The sequence below is a fragment of the Columba livia genome, chromosome 1, assembly GCF_036013475.1.
Source record: "Columba livia isolate bColLiv1 breed racing homer chromosome 1, bColLiv1.pat.W.v2, whole genome shotgun sequence".
Classification (NCBI taxonomy): Eukaryota; Metazoa; Chordata; class Aves; order Columbiformes; family Columbidae; genus Columba; species Columba livia.
This window is the reverse complement of record NC_088602.1, coordinates 130,461,578-130,486,121: the sequence shown is the minus strand read 5'-3', so window position 1 is coordinate 130,486,121 and position 24,544 is coordinate 130,461,578. Positions and strand designations below refer to the sequence as shown.

Genomic DNA, 24,544 nt, shown 5'->3' with positions numbered 1-24,544 from the left:
AGAAACCACAATTGGCAAATGCTACTTGAGAAGGCATTTCCTGCATTCTGACTTTCTAGCTGAGGGCCAGATGCTTCACGATCCTTCCTTGAAAGCACAGTTAAAGGAGTGGGCGTACAGAGCCTTGCCCGATCTTGCACGGTCTATGTGAAGACCAGGCAGCACCCCAGCCATATGCTGAGCATGAAACAAGCAGTGGTCTCTTCCTTTATTCTGAGAGTTACCTGCCCCAGTGAAGAGAGGGCCAAAGGGCTACTTTTTCTAGTCTATCACCTTATAAACTACAGTTTATAACCTAAACCTGCTAAATTAAGTCATAATTATTGTGGTTCTCATTAGTGCGATGTGCCCAAATATCACAATGAAAGGAAGAGTAAATGTTATTAAAAATTATATAGCATTTGAAGGACCTAGAGAGACCACTGTGGTTTACTTCAACCTGTAGCATATACTACCTACACCACTTCCAACAAGTTACTTCCAGCTTTTGCTCCTATTATCTTTAATATATAATAGGATAATTACTTATGTGAAATTCTCCAAAAGCACTTAACTCACTTAGAACTGCAAGACTGTTACAAAAGTAGGAGCTAGAACCTTATAAAAAGATTTTCTGTCCAAGAATTTCTATAGGCACAAATTCTGAAGGTTTTAAAACACATCTGGTCCTTGCCCAACAAAACAACCAAAATCAAAACAAGCACAGGCTAGTAATTTCAAGCCTGCTATTACTGAATAAAGAAAGGTAGTCTTTCATCCAGAAGTAAAAGACACAAAGCTCTAGTACAATTTGCATACTCAACTATCAGACAGTTCACAAATAATTGTATGCTGTGGCTGCCTTTTTTCATGTACATATACACTGTCCATGCTTATAATAGTAGCCCCTGCACATACAATCCATATTATTTTGTGTCAGTCTGGAATATGTCACTGCATATGCCTGTCTACAAAAATCAAGCACAGAGAAAAGGAGAAAAACTTGTTATGGTAAGAATATATCTTCAACATTCCAAAATCAGATTCCCAGAGTATCCTTAATTCTGCGGTCTTGGGCCTATGCATGACAGTCCTTCACTACCTGATAAACCCAGATGTATGCTATGTGATGGATTGGAAGAATCAGTGATAAGTGAAAGTCACAGCTTCAAACATAGTTCCTCTATCTCTTGCCTTTCAATGGCAGTGTCATTTAGGGCAGTTCTTTGACAGAAGTTACCCCAAAGCAACAGCTTTTTTTCCTATAGACTGTAAGAAAACACTGGTATCAGAAAATAATGCACTGTAAACAGTGGCAGCTAGAGGTCTTCAAAGCAGGTGGGGAAAGGCCATCGAGGTCTTTAACAATGTAGTTAAACTTCTTGTAAGGAAACTAGGAATTCTGCACAGAAAAAAAAATTCATTTGTTCCCATCTTTTGAACACATCTAAGCCCCAAGATCTTGGCTGCATATGGTCACAGCTAAGCACAGGACTTTGAGTGAACTGCCTGTGATGAGAAGGTCACTTAATCATTAATTATTTAACTGTCCTCATTGTGGGAATTGTGCCACTGAAGGAGGATTAAAGAAGATAGGACCAAGATGTCAACAACAAGCATAATCTTTGCTACGTTATGTTAAGAATCCCTCCATCTGCTTTCTTATAAGGACATTTCATATAAATTCAGAAAATGCCCATTATTTAAAATGAGATTAAACATTTAATTTCTCTATATTCTGCTTTAATTTGTGAACAGCTTACTCAGAAACACAAGCTGGAGAAGAGATACTCCTTAACTAAATCAAAACAAATTACCAGCTATCCCCTTCCAAGTGGTATGGCTCTTCCCTAAAAGGTAGCTAGATAACAGCATCTGTGACCAATGGCTCCACAAAGTGATAGTAACCTCTCCGATGCCATCCCTTATTTTTACATGTGTGCACTGCTGTGTCTGACAATAGCCTCCTTCAAGAACAACATACCTAGTGCAGGTAAAAAGAAAACAACTGATACATCTCACAACTTGGCACACAGTACTTGTTTGGACTATTTACCACCTGAATACATTTATGAAACTAAAAGGTTAGGATACCTGCACACAGATTTTGTCCCAGTCAATCCAAGAGCTCATGTTTAGAATCCACTACCCACTCTGCAGACTCAGACTGAGACCTAAGAATAGCAACTAGGTTTCTTTGACTCTTTGCACTCATGGCAGCAGAAGGTAGCAGAGAGACGGCCTCGTCACCCGCAAATCTACACATCATATCTAATCTACACCATATACTGTGGTTTCTCCAGCAATCATGTCTCCCTAAAATATACACAGTCTTAAAAGTCAAATTTACTGTTTAATAGTAATGTTTAATAACCTGTGATCTTCAGGCAAACAACATTACAGATGGGAAATGGAGCCCTGATCTTTTTGAACATTGCATTGCTCATTTGGCAGGTCAAATCAAGGTGTGGTTTGCACTGAAAAGGTTTTGTGTGAGTTTTCCTGTCCTTCCAATTTCTTCTCTCTCATTATAAGCATGGCATTGGCCATGTGGTCACCAGCCCTTGCCTTAGACAGACCAGCATTTCAAGACTGCAGGGTAGGTGTACACATCTACCTACATATTTATGTAACAAACATTGTAATAGGCAAATATAATAGGCAAATGAACAGTAACATAAACTGGCAAACACACAAACAACTCTCACTAAGTTAACAGCACTGTTTTACAAACAGGGTGGGTGGGTTACAGGCCACAGATCCTATCCTTGTCAACTGCACAGAGAAAGTGAGGCTTGAAACATCCATCTTTCACCTCCAAAAGCACCAGCCCCTTTCATAGGGGTTGGGCTAGATGATGCTCTGAGGCTGCTGGCAGTAGCAGGGAGCTTGAGTGACATTTTCAAGAGCGTGCACAGATTGGCTTTTGTGGAGCTACATTACAGATCAACAGAGATTTCAAAGACAATCTCACAAGGTATTAAAATACCTTTTAAAATCTCACTCTCTGGACAGAACATATCTCGCCTAATATTAGCTGTCAAATAATTAGCTAAAACTTCATACTGATGATCTAGGTTTTCCCTGTCTAGAAGCTACCTACTTCCTATTAACTGTGAGGCTTTGAATGTTTCAGTCTCTTGTAAGTTTAAAACCAAAACAAAAAGCCTGACTAGATTACAGAACTGTTCACAGGTCAACTGTGAACTTCTCTTAAAGGCTGTACTTGAAGTTGTGTGAGCTTATAACCTGTTTTGAATCTGGTCCCGAGTCCACACAGCACTTTCTCTCAAGTTACACAATATTTGACAGGTTTGTAGATTGCAATTATTTATTGACATATTGACTTGTGTGAGAACAGGCTTTGTTGGGGACCATATTTTTAAGTTACACGTGTGGCTCAGCATTACACTTTTTTTTTTTGGCCAACATGAGCTTGAGTATTGGTACAAGTAGCAGCTCTTACAAACTTGCCAAAAAAAGTGGAATACTTTCTGTGGGAGTATAAAATACATTGGCCACTGCTATTCTAACAAATGCATTAGTTCCATGTGCAAGAGAAATAAAGTGCTTATTCGTTACCTAAATCGAGGTGACAGCCTAGTGAGGTATTTTGTTTACATTCTGATAGCCCCATGAAATGAACTGAATTTCCACACAGTCGCAAAAGGCCCAAATTAGCATTTTCCTTAAAAAAAATAATTAACTCAAGTCTGCCTGTGGAGCAGATTGGCTGCAACCTTGAACCTTAAAGGAAATGACAGGGAGAAAAAAAGAGCAAGGCACATATCATAAGAGGGGGTGGGGAAAAGCTAATGGCACCAGCAATGGAAAATGTGGGCATTAAAAGAATTTCCTATTCTAAACAATGTGCAAAGTTAAAAATACCTTCTCCTGAGATTATCCTCAGCATAAATACTCATGATGGCTATTTATAGCTGCCTGGTAGCCTACGACAAAGATTTTTATTCCAACAAAGGAGCTGTATACGAATGCAGGACCTGTTTAAAGAACTATTAAAATGGAAAATAAGCCACTCTTGCATCAGCTAGCCATATTGGTACCTGTTTCCAATGCAGTCTAAACACCACTTTCCTGGATGCTGACAATTGAGCATTAAATACTAAAGGGAGGGAAGAAAAGAAAAAACCTTGGTACATTTATCACAAGCCAAATACCCATTGTCATAAAGGCCAACACCCGAGCAGCTGCAAGGCAAGGTCCCAAGCTAAAATAAAGAGTGTGCAAGTTGCTCAGCACCTCCGTGTTTGCCCAGGGGGTCCTGCACAGCAATATCCCAGAGCTAGGATTGCCTGAGACAACCCAGGAGGGACTGTGCTGGGGCCCCAATGTGAGCCAGGCAATGCGGGCTCAGTCCTGCACTGCTGGGAAGCCACCCCAGGAGTAGACGTGGGGCACGGTTGGCCAGCAATGCATCTCACAGGAGATGTTTTTAAAAAGTGGGTTTTTTCCTAGTCTGTTCTTCCACTTCTATATCTTTTCTTGGTTGTTGCTCTTTGGGGTGGCGGATTGAGAAATATGTGGAACATGTTTGATTTAGAAGAAAACAGAAGCCAGAGCACTGTACATCTTCAGAAAGGTGAAAATGGCCATGTAAAAGTAAGCAGTTGTTGGCTTGCATGTAGGGTTTTGATTCCAGACCTGGGAGTCCCGAGTGTTACAGACCTTCAAAGCAGAATGGGAACAGAGAGGAAGGGAAGGATAGGGATCACATGTAGAGGTTGAAAGAAAGAGCAGTCTGATCACTCCCAGTAGTTATCAGCATGTATTCTTACTGTTTGGGTTGCCTTCAGCTTTGAACCAGGAGGAGGAAAAAAAAAAAAAAGGCAATTTGTTTGTGAATATACTTTTGAAATCCATGGGAGGCTTTTCAGAAATACCTCATGATATCAGATTGCAGGTACTGCTGGTATGGGTTTTTTTTAGGACAGGGTACACCTGTCGTATGAATGAGAGACAGGGCCTGTACCCCTCCACCTGTACATGATAAAGTAGATGTGTCCCAGTAGATGAGTGACAAACAGCTCACTTTAACTCCCCCAGGAACCATATCCTTTCTTTCTACCTCCTGGTCTCAGGTGAGCACAAGGGTAGGTGAGAGAGGTGCTACTTTTCTCTTTTCAGATCTCCCTATAAAGCTTGTCTTTCAGTGTAATCACTGTGCCTGGGTCACATTTGCTAATCACTCCACTGTATGTTCTGCCACTTCTCTGTCAATCAGCCATGCACACCCTGTGTTAATTAAGACTAAGAATTTTGGAGCAGAGGCCTTTCCCTTCACTGCCTGTGTGTAAAGCACTTTGCAGTACAGTTCTGATCACGAAGTTCGACTAATGTATATTTTTCAGCTCAACTTTGGTTTGGCTTCAGTTTGCCTCCTTCAATTCAAGTTAAGATTTGAATTTAAAAAAGAGACTTTTTAAAGTAATGATTTGGTCTGAGTTGCAGTTCAAGAAAAGAATAACAGCTTAAACTAGTTTTGAGTAGACATTCAGTTTAAATGTTTGGTGCTGGTTTCTAATTTGCCACACCAGGTAGTACCACCACTGATTTTTAAGTACACCTAGCAGCACAAGAGGTGTTGCTAGGGATAATTGAGCTAGTTCAGAGGAGAGAAACCAAGCAGCAATGCAATTCACATTGCACCAGTGCAAGTTTCACAGTGATAACTTTGACTGCTGTCCCCTCCAGCAGAAACAGGGAGCATTTTTCCCTGCTCCCCAGCCCTCTCAGGACACGCTGTTGGCAGCTTAGTACCAGGATGCAAGGCCTCTACCCTTGTTTCTTAATGGAACAATTTACCACCTCAGAGAGTTATCTCCATCTTGAGAAAGCCAGAGCTGCTCATTGTTGCCTGTAGGAAATGTAGAACTTTCCTTCCTGCCCCTCCTCCCCTATTTCATTTGTGAAAAATAATTTGGGACAAACTTTTCCAGTTTTCATCATTCTTTTCTAGCTCCCATCACTGAAAGTCTTCTATCAATACAGGTTTTCATGAAAAATAAGCATACACAAATTTTATCCATTTTTTGTAGGGATGAAATCAGTAAGAATTTTGCCCACAGACTGAATAGCAAACAGGAAACTTCGTCTGCCTGAATAATAAGACTCTTTACTTGCATGCAGCTCTCCATGGAAGCAGAGGAAAGTTAGCGCAGCAAAACAGACTGTTTAGAGACAAGAAATTTTAATGGCAGTTTAATCTATTGCACACAGTTCAGCAACATAAGGAGGAACCCATAAACCACACAAGTGCTACAGACAGACATCCTCATTTCAGTCATAGTATATGATTTTAGACACAGTAACGACCATAGCTCGATAGTACAGTACATTCTGTTCTACCAATGGCAACTCAACAGCATCATCTACGTCTGACTCTCATTCTTCCTGGTATCCAATGTTATGGCTTTTGGAAGAGGATAATAACTACTATCCAACCCCTCCCCAATTCTGTGGTCAGCAGCTCACTACTTCTAGCATATTTAATTGGATAAATAATGGGGAGTAGAGCCAGGGAAGAGGAAGTCCAGCAAACGGCATTCAGTTGCATAAGCAACTTTTCTTTTCTTTTCTTTTCTTTTCTTTTCTTTTCTTTTCTTTTCTTTTCTTTTCTTTTCTTTTCTTTTCTTTTCTTTTCTTTTCTTTTCTTTTCTTTTCTTTTCTTTTCTTTTCTTTTCTTTTCTTTTCTTTTTCCTCTCCTCTCCTCTCCTCTCCTCTCCTCTCCTCTCCTCTCCTCTCCTCTCCTCTCCTCTCCTCTCCTCTCCTCTCCTCTCCTCTCCTCTCCTCTCCTCTCCTCTCCTCTCCTCTCCTCTTTTCTTTTTTTTTCCTCAAAAGTCTTTATGTATTATCTCTTCATGATGTTTACTAAATGTACAGGCTCAACTGCCCCATTCCCTTCCTCCGCGTAAACAAGGCTGAAGGCAGCTCTGTGCCTTTTGAGAATCATCCTGCTCTTGAAGTGAAGTTGCACTTGCCTGAGGTTATGCCATGCCCAAAATACAGTCTGCAAGCAAACTGCAGAGCAGGCTGCTCTAGACTAAAGCTCACAGCTGTTGTCTGCCTTAGAGAGATGATGTGATCCTGCGGATGAGACATGGCTTCTATTCCCAGGTCTGCCACTAAGTGATTAAAGATGCAGCTTGTGTTATGACAGCCTAAAATCATGATGACAAAGGCACATTTACAAGAAACAGGGACTTATTTCTGGTTGGGGGGGGAGAAGGGAGGGAGCAGGGAAGGGGAAAAAAATAAATAAAAAGACAAAATCAGAGGAAAAAAAAAAAAATTATATGACCATAGCTGCTAACCCAGATAATGAATCTAGTTCACAAATGGCAGAAAAGTTTCTTCAGTCAAAGGGTCTGGTATTGCTCCTGCCCTATTTTCTGATCACTTTCCCAAAAAATCAGCATCGCGTTTGTTAGTTTTGGCCAGAGCAAGTCTCCAGATATCTTCCAAGTCTTTCTCTCACACAGACACTCAGCAACACATAAAGTGCCTTGTCCACTTACCATTCTAGATGTGACTCCAAAGCTTGCACAGGCATTTGAAATACTCTTCAGTCTAACTTTAAACAAAAGCTATACCAGGTCAAATCTCATAAAATGCAGTGGAAAAGGCCTACAAGGAGGTGCCATTACTCCTCGACAGCTTCTGGAAGAGTTTATTGAATTAAGAACAGAGCTGCTCTGCAGAAACCCTTTAGCCTATGCATATCATCTCATGCCATCTCAGTGTCAGCCATCTGACAGCTAACAAGTGTAATATCATCAGCTTGTCACCCTAATCATGGTCCCTTGCCAGGAGAAATTGTCAGCACACACACTGTAATATGCCCATATCAACATCCAAGAGTCTACATTAAGTGGCAGAGATAAACAAATGCTCTGTATCCAGTATTCCATGCAACAAAATACACGTGGAGGCCTTATTAAACATAATCAACAGAGGTGGGCCAACTGCCAGCCTAAAGACCTTAAGACTTATGGAAAAGGATTCTTGAAGTCTATTGCCAAAGCTGCTCTCCATGGCTTCTTCTAAAAATGGCCCGTACCAAAATGATTATGCTAAAAAATGTAGACCTGGGTGATTTCTACATCATTCTCCAAATTCTGTGGTTGCAGCTTGGAAAAGATCTAATAAACAAATATGGGAGCAAAAAGGATTCATACATCCCCTCTGATCTGTTTTTGGCTGTGTCATGGAGTCCCTCTTCAATCCCTATTAGCAAAGTTAAGAAACAGCACTAAGCATGTTACGAGGATGATGAAGGGATATATACACTTAGCAGATCATTGACAAGCTCTTCATTACTCTAGTTATATAGATGTAAAAACCAGCTTGTATTATGAGAGAGGCACTCCAGTGCTAAAGGAAGGAGTAAAAATAGTTAAAATGGCACTACTGTTCTCAGAAGAAATAATAACTTTCAGCTGCCTTTCAAGCAGTCTCCTCTGGAAAATTTCTTTATGTTTATTTGCTTATGCTTACATATTTCCTTCATGTGATTAAGTACTTAAGGATTAAAAAGTCTGAATTCTAACTAGCAAGGAGATTACCCTACTTAAAAAGTCTTCATTTTAGACCCCTTCTGCCCTGCAGAAGAACAACTTGAAGACGCTATAGAAGTGGGCCATGAACCTGCAACTCATTCCCTGTAAGAGCTGACAGGTTAGATGACAGTAGCTTACATTTATAGTAGCATCTTTCATATAAAAATGCTTTACAAACTATAGAGACACATCTCTAGCAAAATGGAGTTACTGTTTGACTAAAAGCTGGCAGCATAAAAAATAATTCACTCCAGCGGGGGGACACGGAGATGTTTTGGCTAAGAACAGTCAATGTTAACCATAAAAATGGCACATTCTTCACCTCAGAGCATTGAAGACCTCAACATTTACCATATGTAATCCAAATAAAGAGAACATCCAGAATATTTTTATTAAAAACAATTGCCTTGAATGCAAATGGCCCAATTTACAATATGTTGGGTAGCTGACGGATGTTGATAGAAAATGAACACATGCTATAAATTCAGTGCTTGGTAATTAGGAAAATGTGAATGTTTCCCAGGTCTGCTTCTCTGTAGGTAGGACTAAAGGGCAACATTACGTCATTTCCCTTTGCGCAGGACTCCCTATTGACTTCCATAAAGAATTTGGCTTAAAAACTGATGACAGGGTACAGCCCAAGTTGAGGGAAGAACAACCAATAAATAAAGGAAGATGAGTTGGTGATAGAAAAGTCATTCGTAGTCACCAAGACATCTTACCACTGTTTTCTTCCAGAAGTATAATGAGGACAGGAAGATTATCTCTGCTCTCAGTTATACCAATTCCTTAAATCCAGAGTAATTGCTGAATGTGCACAACTGCTGAAAACAGGATTCAGACTGAAATGAGTGAAAGCAAGGCTTAAACACTCGGTGTTAATTTAACATGAAACAGCTATGAATGTATGAAAGAGACAGTTAAATGGGTCCTCTGAGTTTAACTGGGAGACAACCCTTTCCTCCTAGATTTATCCTGCTTTAAAACATACTCTTTAATATTTGTTTCTTTTTCAGAATTATTCTGTTATCAGCAAGCATTTACAAGTGTTCAAAAGCTTCCATGAACCGAACTGCCTGTTTTGTGATCTTTGTTCCACTTTTGTGCATTTTTGCCTTTATCTCCTCAAAGAAAAATATTATACCAAACAAAACAATGCAGCCAACAGACTGAGAAATCACATTCCCTCCAAATGCAGCATAACCACAAGCATGAAAGACCTAAAACAATATCAAAGTTGGTACATCAGGATCTCATTTTAAGTATGATGTGAGCATGATAGGTGAAATCAGGATGGAGCCAGTGAAGCAACAGTGAAACAGATTAAGAAAGTTAAACTTTTAAGATGTGAGCCACCAAAACAGCTCCTTCAAGGGCTTCTCTTTTCTCAAACAGTGTCAGAGCTGGTGACACAATTAGGGTCTTTCATTGTCTTCATCGTTTTTTAGGTAATCTGTTAGTCCATCTGACAGTAATCAGTAAATGAAAAAATAGATTACAGAGCCACTGAATATGCCTAAACATTTCTGGTTTGCCTTGAAGATGTATTTTCTTCATTCAGTGTATATATATTCTGTATATACATTCAGCCATGACAAAACATGAGATTTGCATTACTTAGTAGTGGTTTTTTTTTCATATTAAATTAATCACCGATATCTTCCTCCTTTTTACATTATTGAAATGACTCCTGCATTCAATTAAAACAATGGTGAGAAATAAGACAATAGCCCTGAAGGAACTTATGCGACCCTCCAGTATAAGAAGATGATTTTGTGCTGATGAGAGACTCAATAGCTTGTACAAGAGAGAAAGGGAGGGAAAAAATTTAACCTTTTTCTTAAACAAATTCATCTTGTGGCATTCCAGTATAGACGACCCCTCCAGCCAGCATAACTCACTGTTTTGAAAAGGTCATTAGCACTCTATCACATTCTGTTGAGAGAATGAAAAGCCAAATTTGTGGGCATGACATAAAAATTTGCCTTTGGTATCTCTGTGTGACGACCTGAACCCCAAAGCCCTACTGACGAGTTTCCTGGGGCTTTTTCTTTTCAAAATATCAGCCCAGTATGTGCATACATATTCTGTATGTGTTATTCACAATTACATCCTGCAGCCACAAGGAGCACAGCAATAGCACCAATACAAAATACACAACGCTTCACACTCTGCTTTTTTCCCCTTTCTACATTTCCCTACTCAGTTATTTCTTTCTCCTCCTTCTCAGAGCAGGCTGAACATGTGGCAACAGACACATGATGCCCGTTCTCAAAAAGTAAGCTGCAGTGGGAAGCTCTTTATTATCCATGTCACTGACCTTCAGAGGAATACCCCACTGCGCAAGCTGGACCATAAAAGGAATCCATGTGTAGCCAGTGTTTAGAAAAGCCACCTCCTTGTCTTTCCCAGCTATGGTGCTTCCTTATTAAGACACTGAAGTAATAGCTGCTGGAAAATCTCGGGAATGTTCTGAGCAACAGCACCCAGAAAAAGCTCATCATTTTGTATGGGCTGAAGATGAACTTGAAAAAAGCTGTGAGGGCTGTTCAGCTTAGCAGTTACAGGCTAGTAAAAGAAACCTATTCTAAGGAAACTACAGTCATGCCATTCCTGTGGAAATATACATGATTTCTTGTTATTTTCTTTTCAATCAGTCATAAAAGTTTTCTGCGTGAGAAAAAAGTAGAAAACCAGACCAAATGTTGAGAACTTCCTCTCGAGGGATGGCATGATGTGCCTTATGAATGCAATAGTACAATCATCTTGTAAGGGGATATAAGGAGAAAAATTTTCTTTATATGGATGAACAGAAGTCCTTTCCCATCTCCAGTCTCCACTGTGCTCTGGTCCTCTCACAAGATGATATACACTAAGTGGGAGGAGCAGAAACAGTCTTTTGTGGTCACTGACTTTCTAACTGTAAGCATTTTTTGTCAAAATCTGCTAGCTAGCCTATGTAGAAATTTTTTGAATTTACATGAAGGCCACAAACAAATTTATGAGGTTTCTTTTTTTTTTTTTCTTTTCCCTCACCGTAAAGTCCAGTTCGCTAAAAGTCATTAGTACCACCTCCTTCCTTTGTTCAAAAGTACAGATGGAAAAAGTTTTATTCTTTATATTAAGGAGGCATTCTGCCCTGAGGCCAACTTTACCTCTGGACCTTTCTCACCTCTGTAGTATAACAATGCATTTCAGAAATGCCCGGGATTGATACACAGAGTATCTGACTTTTTTCTTATCACTAAAGGTCTGGTAATTTTGCTTGCTTGCTCCTGCAAGCACTGTCTGCTTGCTGAAGTCAGAAATTTGCTTAAACACACACACTCCGCCATCACAAAACTACATAGTTTTGAGAATTAAGCTACTGCATAGAGAAGCCCTTCATGTGGTAAGAAACTCTATGTCTTGTGAACAGTATTTATGTTCCCAGTTACTCCTGCAGTGCTTTTCCCACTTAAAAAGTGATGTTGCTCAGATTTGTCTTTCTAGTGCCTCTCTATATTTGTCTTTGCAGGATATCCCTTAGAAACAGCTAGCTATAATAATCCAAGCTATTGCAGAAATCCACCTGCCAGGACCAGGAATAGCTGTAGCCATTTGCTGACTCCACAGTGGCTTGCAGCGAGTCCCTGAGGTCTCCAGTTCTTGATATGTGGCCAGTAGCAGTTGGTGGATGAGTGTAATGTCCGATTCATGCATCTAATACCAGTCTTCCCTTGATCTGTACCTGACCTCATACAACATGGCAACATGAGGGGATTGGAGGTAGGTCAGTGTCTGAGCTTCCCTGTTTATCACCTGTGCCACATTAAGCACAGAAACGAGCAGCTATAAGTAGAGGCAGGAATTGTATGGAAAATGAAGATCAACAGAAATTCCTCATCCAGGAATCCAGCACCAGTGCACCTTACCACATTCACAAAGGCTTTGCCTACACACAGGAGTTGCAGAAGTTTGTTTCAAGCCTGGTTTGAAACCACGTGTGTTAAATCTATGCAAACCTCCCAGTCCAAACATAAATGGACTTATGCTTGCACATGGGTTCACAATAAGTTACCTCCCCTGCAAGAGGCTCAGATACAAGTAGTAAATTGAGTCATGGTAATTTGGTTACTTCCCAACTGTGTGCACTTAATTGACTTAAAAATTTACTATGACGAACATCAGGTTTAAATCATACAAAGAGGGCTTACAAAGAAGGGAATGCTTTTTCAGACGAATCAGTTTAAACACTAGTAGACAAGATGTCTCATGCTGGTGGAAGATGCAAGTGCTAGTATGGTGAAGTAACTTAACAAATCCTTTGAAGAAGCCCTGCTTTTGAGCACCAATTTTCAGCACCTCTCTTATGACCTCAGCAGAAGAACACCACAGCCTGCCTGGAAGATAGATAACCCTTTGCCAGAGCAGCCCCTGTTACTGGCTTAAATAGTGTCCACAAGCTACCCTAAAACCAAGGCATGTTTTCAGCAAATGTGAGGACAAACAAACCTGAATAAATATTTAACAAAACAAAACAAAACAACAAAAAAAAGAAAAAAAGAAAACATGCACACACAAAAAAACCCACTCACAACTAGCTGAGTTATAGCCTTCCCTTGATTTTCTGTTTCAGCATGACAAACTTGCTGGCCCTTTTTTAATGTACTATCCAGCAAAGACTTTTAATAAGCAAATTTATTTAGTCCAACCAACAGGTTTTGGCATAAAGGGGAAGAAAACAACATCTATTTACATTTTCTTAATGTCAACCAGGATGTGGCTAACCTTTGAATGTCAAATATACTACCCACTGGTTTATGCTTTCCAATAAATGAGAAGAAAAGCATCCTGCTTACTTTTTCACTTCTCATCACCCTTGCTGCTCCCCAGGATGAGAAAGGCTCAGCTGCAAGGCTGACACAACTGCTGCTCCTTCTAACATGTAGTGGTATCACTTCTGTTGCCCACTGACCTTATTTCTGGACAGAAGTATTTCTTGAGCTGCGAGCTGATGAATTAAGTTGCCCAAGAAGCACAGCCACCTGATGTTTCCCTTCATTCTATGAAAGATCTTGATCACATAAGGACAATCTGCTGGCAAGGAGAATTTTCTTTGTTTAGTGCAAGCCAATAAGTAGGTTATGATGAGATAAATAAAGCTTCTTATAAACATTTATCTTCAGTGATCAAAACTTTGTTTAAAGGCACAAAGCCAAAACGCAGGAGCTAACTGGCCAAATAAGATGCTTCTGCAAGTTGAAAATAGTTTGGAGTTTCATTTGCAAATCACATTTTTCCTCTGTGAAAGGGTAACTTTGCCAGGGCTTCTAACAGTTTCATAACGTTTACATACTATGCTTATTTACGTGTAAAACTTGTTAGCATTTGACTTCAGCTAATCTATTAACCCTGCAAACAAACTGGCCTCAGCCCTTTGAAGGGAAATCTAATCTGATTATCTGGTTTAATTTCAGATATTAGATCATAAAGATGTTAATAAAATGCAAACTCACACTGAGAAGCAGAAGCTCCTAGAAATCCACTGGCTTGAATTAATTTTCCTGTCACTCCTTAAAGAGTCTCACAGTTGGGTGAAACTGCAGTTTCTATTATGCCTAATAACTTACCATTCTGAGCCCAGAATGCCTGAAGAATAGTGGCACAATTAAGCAACAATTTCAGCAATGTTCTTATTCACTGACAAGAAGGCATTGCAATTTAACAGCTAAGAGATCATACCCCTCCAAGTCTAGAAAATTGCAGTTTCAGGGGCTTCTTTTAGTTACACTCATCTTTTTAGAGCGAAAGAACAAATGCAACACCACCAAGGCTCTCCATCTGTAGCAGCCTCTACTCAACACCTCCTCCAGATACAACGTTGCATCACCACACACACAGGGCAATTCACTCTTCAGCAGCTGGGCTCAGGACCCCCAGCCCAAGCCCAGCCCCAGAGGTACCACCCATAAGTAGCTGTTCAGCCTCTGTGGCCAGGGCACAAGTGCCATGGTAAGGAGGCAATGCAGGACAGCCCTGCTCACTTTGCACCTGCCTTCCCTCTTAGGCAACAGCAAGAAGATCTGCACTAGCAACCAAACTGCGTGGCAGGGGCTGTGAGAAGTAACCAGCTATCTGAGCAGCACTTGATGACCCTCTATCTGAAAAAGAGCACTAAAACCCCATATGGCCCACCTCAGTGGGCAAGCTGGACCACCATGATGTATGCCATCAGCCACTTGCTACAAGCACACACAGGCTATAGAATATATTATTCAAGGTGAATATATTAACATACAATGTATTTACCTGATCTTTTTGGAACATTTTTTTAAGATACAGGGGTATCAAACTATCAGCTTCTTTTGTTATGGGAACAACGTAATATTCCTTTTGCTTTTCTTTAAACTAAATGAGATTTGTTGCAGAGCATTACTATTAATAATAAGGCTTTTTTCAATCAAGAGAAGAAGTGTTAATGTAGAATTTTCAGCCAACTCATTTGTAAGCACATACATTTGTGTGATAAGGTATGCACAATCCTATGGCCTGAGAAGGCTTTATACAATAAACTAAATCAACCCTGCCTTTTGTGCTAGTTGTGGATATCAGTTACATGGAAACTGACTAAGAAACTGAGAGCTCAATCATATGCTCTAGAATGAAATACAGATCCACTGTTTTTATTCATTATGAGAAACTGGGGTAAGAATCTAATAAGACTTAGCAACGGTTCATGCAGGTCTTTCTGACAACTGACACTGGCTGTCCATATATATAAAGATGGGGTATCATCCTGCCTAACAAAAAGCCTGACAAAAGTAGACCCAGGGACCAAAAACTGAACCTCCCTTATTCTGGGTTGTTTTAGGACAGCGTCTTTGGTGTCTGCCATACTGAGTTAACTGAAGATAATCTACATGAAGGGCTGATGTACTCCTTGCCAAGGGACAGAAAACACTGCTGGGGAAACCAAGGTACTGTGTCTGCCTTAAAGGGACACACATATCTATAGTCATGGGCACTAGACTGCTCCGCTGTGGCTGGTACAGGAAGTTTGAAGGTTCTGTGCCTTTACAAACGTTAGGCAGATGTTCAACTAATGCATCTTTTTCCATTTCAAATTTCTTTTGTATGAGAAAATTCTGATGGCACAAATTATTTACACCCTTTGAAGGTACAATTACAGATGCAAAGAGCTGCAAGAGTGCTGCAGGCTACCATAGCTTAATTAGCTGCATACCGCCAATTTGCACATAAGATATTAAAGAGGTTACGTTTCAACATAAAATTTACAGGACAGCCATTGACACTTACTTGCACTATACTGGCTGCATTCCTTCCTGCTACTCTGTTGAGAGAGGTGAAAGATGGGGCATTTTGCCAGCTGATGGGGTACTGGATTTGGGCTCTCCTCCTAGAAGCTTGGCTGACATGGTAGATGTAGTACAGAGATTACAGAATTATCTTAACGTACATGTGGGATTAATATCTGAAATACTAAGGAGCTGATTTTGTTGTCTGCTTAGGAACTGCAGTGGGATTAGCTCAGTAAAGTTTGCATTGTGCACGTCTAGCTATTTGGAAGAACAAAGCTGCTTTTATAAAACATCTCTCCATAAGAACTTTAAAGGAAATATAATCTGCAAAACACACAATGACTGTAAAATTAAGTGGTAGCATTCTACTCAGTTTTGCATGTGTTTGGTTATTTCCTCCAGGGCATCTGAAATGCTACAATAGCAAATATTTGTGTAGTATCCACCCTAAGAGTGACAGCAGTAGAACACACTTTTATGAACCACTATGTCATGCTTTTCATCCTGGGTTAAGAATGAGCTCCAATAACTGCAGAACAGCGATCAATGCAATGTGGAAAGACAAACTCACCTCAACAATCCAAATATGTCCTGTCAGTCCTGGAATTCAAGGTATCTGTGAAGACAGGTTAACAGCTGGAGCACTTTGCCTCAATTTGTTCTCAACCCTCAGGCACTTCTAATTTTATTTATTAATTGTCTTAATACGTAACTCCTGGGCAGAAGATGTCGTCTCAGCTCTACCAGAAGGTGAGTATTTTATGGAAAGACAAGCAGAAACCCTCAAAGTATTTGGAACTTCAGGATATATGAAGTTCATGGAGAGATAAAACCACTGTAGTTGTTCTTTTAGCGGCAAAAGAGTCTTGGACCAGACAAGGGCACAGCACTCAATAAGACAGAGGCTGAACATTTTTGGAAGTACTGTTCTGAAATAAATCATGCACATCGGGAAACAACATGTTAGACATATGCAGCCAGCTTCTCTTATGTTTAAACACACACTCCTTGAAAACTTGTATTAAGATCATATTCTTCACTCCATCACACAAGCCTGAATTGAAGCATAGTCTCTGAAAACTCTTAATAAAAATGCAACCAGATGTTTGGGAACAAGACATGGGCAAGTCCTAATGTTTCAAGAAGTAGATGATAATTAAAAAGGAACCAACTATGTTCATTTCTAAACTCTCAACCCTGTTTAACATTTGTCACTAATGTACACTCTATACCAGAGATAACTCAATTGCAGGAATGAGAAGCAGTTTCAAAAGCTATTTGTGGCCAGCCAATGTTGATCTCATATGAACGCTCACTTATCCACACTGTCCTGGACAGGAGAATGGAAATTGTCCACTTTCTGTGGCTGACAAGGGTGACCTTCCCTTGTTCTACAGAAACATTAAGATGCTGTGGCAACAAATGTGTCCTGTTCTACTCATCAAGAAGATAAGCAACATGGTTCTCATTAAGTCCTGCAAAGATGTATTCTGTATGATCCTGCTGGTTTTACCTTCTGAATTTGGTGAATCAGCCCTTTTTATGTTTACCCGAGCTACATCAGCCTCAACAGGAGCACTAGAACAGTATGTTAAATGCCTTGCTGGTTCTGTACTTATCTTCACAGGTATGGACTGAAATTTACTTGACTTCTTTTTCATTTGTATCAAGATAAATTTTGGGATTAACCATGTGTCCTCTTTTAACTGAAGTTGCATTAAGTTACAATCCCAGGAGACTTTCAGACTGTTGCAGGCTGTTGTCATCCCCAACCTGCAAGGTGGGTTATTTCTATGAGCATTCCCCAAACTGTGTCCATGAATACGAACCACACTGCCTTATAAACCTATTAAAATGAGAGGCTAGAGAGAATTTGTGATCAAACTGCTGGACACTCTAAAAAAAAGATCTTTACCTACTGCCTTTGGTAATTACTGCTATTAGTAACCATAATGCTCAATGACAGTGTTTATCTGTAAATCCTACCAACGTACCTTTCTAGGGTGTGTTTATTTATACCTTATTGGTCTCTAAGGAGATAAGCCCTTTAGTCAGGACAGTTGCGGCCCCTGTCAGGAGATCCTACACAGTCAACAAAGTAATATGGTAGTTTCAGAGGTCTTTTTAGTGACTTGATGCTAGATAGCTACTTCTCTTTGCTGTAATTTTACAACAGGATGATCAACACCCCTCCTTCCCTGTGAAACGACCTACAATCCCTTAGAGAAAAGCACTATGCAGGGCAAAGCTGTGGTTCAGATTCAAAGTCAAACTTCAGCTAAATGGAGACCAATCTAACAGTGACCTTAAGTCCTGAAGTCTGCAGTAGTGATGATATGGCAATGAAGTAAATTGGATCAGCTTCCTAAATATACTTTTTAAAAGAGCCCAAACCCCAGGCAGAGGTGAAAATACACTGCTGAGGCAATGGCAAGTCATGCAGTCATAAAATTGTGGCTTAAGTGTTAAATAGATTAACCTGAGGGCTGTTCTTTAGGGAGTTCAAGGGGCCAATTTTTGCTCTTAATCATGCTGAAGTAAAGAAAGTAGGTCTATTGTCACCTCAGTTTTTCGCTGCAGCTACATGCAGCTGTGACAGGCCAAAGTGCATCAGCAAGATATTCACAAAGCACCACCCCTCTAAATGCCCTTTACGCAGCCCCAGGCTAAATTCTTCCAGTGTCAGTTATAACATCGAAATGGCAAAATCTGACAATTTTGTTAAGAGAATATCTTTTGCTGCCCAAGAAGAGGCACAAAGCAGCAGGTGGCATTTGTTTCTTCTCATATTGAAAGAAGTCAATTCCCTGTGCTTCAAGTACATATAGGATTTTTCCTGTCAGTTAAGTGCAACCCATTTTTGTGACAGCCTCAGTACTCCAGCACGGTATGTACCCTGTGGCTGGGAAGGCAAAGCATTCATCCAGCTTCTTCAAGGCTGCCACTGAGACTGTCTCATAAATAATCCGGCTGTAATAACTCAGGTAGGGCTTAAACCAAAGCCTGCTGAAAATACTGGAAATCTTCCCACTGATTTCAGCCAGCTGTGGACCAGGACCTTGGGGCTTTATACAACCACTACCTCAGGTGCAGGACTCTCTGTCTCCGAGGATCAGGATAAAGCCTCGGCTTTGCCACAGGCCAATTAGAGATGTAACACATGCCATCACCAAATGGCTGGTAGGGGCTTATTTTCCCTGACCTTGCATCTGATCAGTACAAACCATATTCAAAATGTTAGTATACGGACACAGTTAACACTGACATACTTTGTCCTGGGTTTTCTATGACAGGAGAGGCTTGTTCTCCTATACGGTTGAAGAGCTGCTGGGCCCCCAACAGTCTGAGCATGTGCAGTACATCCGACAGCCTGGGGGAAAACTGAACAAAGCCCCATATGCCTGCTCTTCATTACAAACCTGGCTATACATACATACTGGGGAGCAAGATGCTGGAAAGCAGCTCTGCAGAGAAGGATCTGTGGGTTCTGGTTGATGGTAAGTTGACCATGAGCCAACAGTGTGCCCTGGCAGCCAAGAGGGCCAACCATGTCCTGTGGTGCATCAAGCACAGCATTGCCAGACAGGCAAGGGAGGTGATTGTCCTGCTCTGCTCTGCACTGGTGCGGCCTCACCTGGAGCACTGTGTGCAGTTCTGAGCAACACAGGATAAAAAGGGTATAAAGCTACTGCAGAGTGTCCAGAAGAGCACTACAAAGTTGGGGAAGTATTTGAAGGGGAATCCATATGAGGAGCGGCTAAAGTCACCCGGTTTGTTCAGCCTGGAGAAGAGGAGACTGAGGGAAGACCTCGTCAAGGTCTACAGTTTCCTCTCAAGGGGAGGAGGAGCGGCAGGTGCCAAGCTCATCTCTCTGGTGACCTGTGATAAAACCCGAGGAAATGTCAGGAAGATGTGCCAGAAGAGAACTAGGTTGGACATTAGAAAAAGGTTCTTCACCCAGAGGGTGGTGGAGCACTGGAACAGGCTCCCCAGGGAGGCAGTCATGGTCCCAAGCCTGAAAGTATTCACGAAGAGACTGGGCAACACCCTCAGACACATTATGTGAACTGTGGAGTTGTCACATGCAGGGACAGGATTTGGACTCAATGATCTTTGTGAGTCCCTTCCAATTCAGGACGTTCTATGATTCTATGTTGGCCACATGCCCCCTGGACAGGTCTGCACTGCTACTCCGGACATGCTTACAGGTCTCAAAAGATCCTAGACAAATATGAATAGTCAAAAAATTCTGGCTGGACAAAATTTCTGGGCAGGTACTGCAAGCCTATATGGGGAATCCAGGATGTGTGGGATACCTTGAAATGATAAGAGTCTAAAATGCCAAAAAACCCCACTAAAACACTAAAATACACTTTATAAGTTGGTGACCATCTATATCTGAATTGCTACAGTACACAATGCAAGCCAAAGCACGTGCCAGGGGGGAACTGCACTGTTGGTGTTGGTGTACCACTCTCCATTATATTTGAGAAGTCCTGGCAGTCAGGTGAAGTCGCTGGCAACTGGAAAAAGGGAAACATTGCACCCATTTTAAAAAGGGGTAGAAAGGAGAAGCACAGGAGCTACCAACTTGCCAGTCTTACCTCCGTGGCTGGGAAGATCACGGAACAGATCCTCCTACAATCTATGCTAAGGCACATGGAGGACAGGGAGGTGATTTGACACAGCCAGCACAACTTCACCAAGACCAAGTCTGCCTGACCAACCTAGTGGCCTTCTATGATAGAGTAACTACATCAGTGGACAAAAGAAGGGCTATGGATGTTGTCTGTCTGGACTTCTGTGAAGCCTTTGACATGGTCCCTCCCAATATCCTTCTCTCTAAATTGGAAAGGTATGGATTTGATTGGTGGACTGTTCAGTGGATGAGGAACTACCTGGATGGTCACACCTAGATAGCAGTGGTTAAAGGCATAATGTCTGGATGGACACTGGCGACAAGTGGTGTCCCTCAGGGTCCATACTGGAACCAGTACTCTTTAACATCTTCATCAATTACATAAACAGTGGGATCCCTGGAAACATTCAAGGCCAGGCTGGATAGGACTCTAAGCAACCTTATCTAGTTGAAGATGTCCCTGCTCATTGCAGGAGGGTTGGACTAGGTCCCTTCCAAGCCAAACTATTCTATGATTCTATGAAATGACAAAGCCATCCTCTCCTCAGGATCAGTCCTAAGCATATCAACGCAGAATGGCAGGGCTGCACAGCACAACAAAGTATGATTTCCAACCATTTTCTATTGGAAAACAAAAACAAACAAACACACACTCACCAAAAGCAATCAACCAACCAAAAAAAACCCCTAACAAACACAAAGCCTAACATCAGCCCTCAAGGATTGAACTTGCACTAAGCATCTCCAAAGATTAGACATAAGTGGCTCAACATCAGTGGCTACAGCATAAAGGACACTTGGGAAGCTGACAGCACTTGTATTCGGACCAGTCCTCACATGGCCTCTAGCACCTGGGAAAGACACAATAAGGTCAAGTCACTCTCTTTTCGGCATGTGGTGCACAAGTCTGTAGTACCACAAAGCATCTTTGCCCCTCAGTCTCTCTTAGGCACAGGTATCAGGTTGGGAAGACAGGCTTTCCATGTGCCTTAATCCCAGGAAATGGAAAAATGAGACACTGCAGGTGGCTGAATAATAATACTGCTGTTTGATATGGCTGCTTGCACTTCTGGATTTAGTGTTCAACTCAAAGAAGCCTAAACAGTGTCTGGGAGACGTAGCAAACATGTTATAGCCTACACATAATCTTCTGTCTGTCCACCTCTGCCAGCGGAAGTGCTTATGACCAGCAGCAGTTTCCACACAGCAAGGCTACAGCCCACTGATGGGAGCATGCAGTGAAATGCCCCACGCCCAAGAGGCAGGTACCAGTGCTCAGACCTGTTGGAGCATTTTCAGCCCCTATGCTGCTCTTTAGACCGCACAATTCACTTGATAAAGCACCTGAAAGTGTTCAGACAGAGGGAGGTCTGCCAAGCAGAATACTGTGTGGCTTAAGATATGTACACAAACACATGGTAGTTGTATTATATTTTTAGAGGTGAAGATGGTCGTCAAATCCCTAAAAATCTGAATTGACCAAAAACAATCCAGTGCAACACACTCGTTCGTCAATAGCTGTCCAAATGCTGCTGCCATGGGCTGGAAGTAAGCAGTGCAATGCAACGGAGGCAGATGCTCAGCTCGTCCCTGACGTTGCCCCTGCTGGTGCAGGTTTTGGGAGGTCCCAGCTCCCAGAGTCACATCTGAACTTGAGAATCAAGTTCTGTTATTGTCAAGGCAAACCAAAAATAAAAAAAGCCAGACTAAATTATTTTTAAGTTCTCAAGATTTTTAAAGCAGTCTTGTGACTTTTAAGGAGTCTGACTCATGATACTTGAATGCATGAAGCTGGCAGCAGTGGAGCGAGTACAGCAAGATTTAGCGTACAGCAATTTATTGCTAAAAGCCTTCAAATGTGTGGGAAAGGGCACAGAGCACTTCTGCAGCAATTTGGCAGTAAACAGGGACACAGGCCCAAGCCCCTCTCCTCCGGCTGGGCTGCCATCAAGCTCGTTTTTTCCACAAAGCTTACCACACAAAGTCCCAGCAAAGCTGCCCCACACAGAGAAAAAAAAACATTTCCCAAAAGTAGACGTGGGTGGATGGGGAGGGGACTGTTTTCTGTGTCAGCAGCCATCACTCTCCGGCCCAGACATTTGGCTTCCCCATCATGCCAAGGCAAGGGCTGCCTGTGGATGGCTCATTTGAGGGACACCAGTGAGCTGCTGGCTGCAGCTTTTGCCTCCCTGGGACTTGGGTTTCCCTGTGTGTGATCAGGGACTAGGGTTGGGGCCATGCGTAAAATTGCAGTCCACACAGTGACTTATGGATATACCTGAAGTCATGGATTTCAATCTTCCATGGCAGTGAGGGCAGAGCCCCTTCTCCCCAGCCCCTTGAGGCTGTCATTGCCTCTGAAAGCCAGTCGCACCACACTGCTGATGCCCAGATCTCCCCACAGCCTCTACACACTCACATAAGATTGTGCATGTGTTCACGGGCAAGTTCACGTGACATTTTTCCTTAGTAGAAAACACCTCCTGGACTACATCCCCAAGCACCCTTCACAGGCCACGCAGGACCTCTGTTAGCACCAAACCCTAAAGTCTCAGCCTTTCCTTCAAAAGATTTTCTTAAAGCAGAAATACACTAGAAGTATATAAATATCATATGCTATACTGTGCACTGGCACAGGCTCTTCAGTCCCTCCCATGCTGCCCAACAAGAACATATTGCCCCAGGCCTGCAACAAGAAGGCTGCTTAGTGCCATGGCACATTTGCTCCTCTGCCTTTTGGGAAGGTCACCAACCGGCTGACATCTGTGATTTGCAAAGGGAGTTCTGCCACCTCATTTCCCTTTGGCCACCATAATTCATGTAAGTTTATTTATCTGCAGGCAATTTTGCTGCTTCTTTCCAGAGCTCACAGGTTCAGCTTATAGCCTGATGACAGCTCACATACCTAGTTCCACATGGCAACACTTTTTTCAGAAAGAAAAGCAGCCATTACATCTCATCTACCTGAGATTCCCCACCAGATATTATCAAAGTCCACCAGAGAGCCCTGCTACGTAAGCGAGGCCTTAATAAAAAGCTGCAACCAGGCATTCAAAATACATTTGGTATTGCATTCTGCTGACTTCCATTTAAAACTACTCTGAAAATGTATTTCCTCCTACAACATTCAGAATCTGAAACATCATGGTTTTGTCAGTGCATGGGAAAGACCAGAAACAAAAATGAAGTCCATATTCAAAATTAAATACAAAAATTAGAACAAAATGTGCTTAAAACTAAGTTCTACTTTTTTTAATCATTGCAGTGTTAATGAACGGAATCAAATCTTTATATCAAAGAAGGTGTTACGAAAATAAAGCAAGCCTGACTTTCTCCCTCCTTCCAGTGTAAATCATGAGAAATTCCATTAAAGCAAATGGAATTGTACAGGTGTAAAATGAGGTTAGTTAACCCAGTATTTCCGTGCTGCTTCTTTCATAAATTGACATCATCATATCCAGGTCAAGTTCTGTTCTCATTTGCACCAAAGTAAACCTGTAATCTCTAATAAATGATAGTAAACGCTACCCTTGCTGCCCACATAAAGAGGTTGCAAGTGAATAAAAAATGACAGGCACTACAAATTCAACAGCAATGGTACAGTAATGGCAGACAATTCACAGATATGCTATACTACGTATACCAAGGGTATCTCAGCTTTCAATTGTTATCTTAAAGTTTTAACTCTGTGAAAAGACAACACAATCTCTTCTGTACAACACTCAGTCACATGGCATCTGAGCATGGGTCTTCCTATCAATAATTTCACATGGCTATAGTCCCCCTTCACTGTTTATATTCATCCATATAACAAAATAACTAGAAACCAGGACATTTACAATAGCCTAGAAGGAATAAGGCACTAGACACTCCTAACTTCCAGCCTCTCCTACATTAACCAAATCTAATTCCTATTAACTAAGTATATTTTACAGAACATATCATTAGCAAGGACGTTTTGGTAAGCTATAACATACTTTGGAATTTAAGAAAGAAATCCTCAAAGCCATTGCTAATCAAAGGCAAGCCATCGACAGCGTTTTCCATAT

At 41.4% G+C, this 24,544-nt stretch overlaps 1 protein-coding gene across 36 annotated transcripts in view; it reads right to left on the bottom strand.

The window, feature by feature from the left end:
- The window catches only part of CALD1 (caldesmon 1), a 255,661-nt gene that overhangs the window by 80,218 nt on the left and 150,899 nt on the right, over positions 1-24,544 (bottom strand). The gene's annotated exons all lie outside the window — the stretch shown is intronic.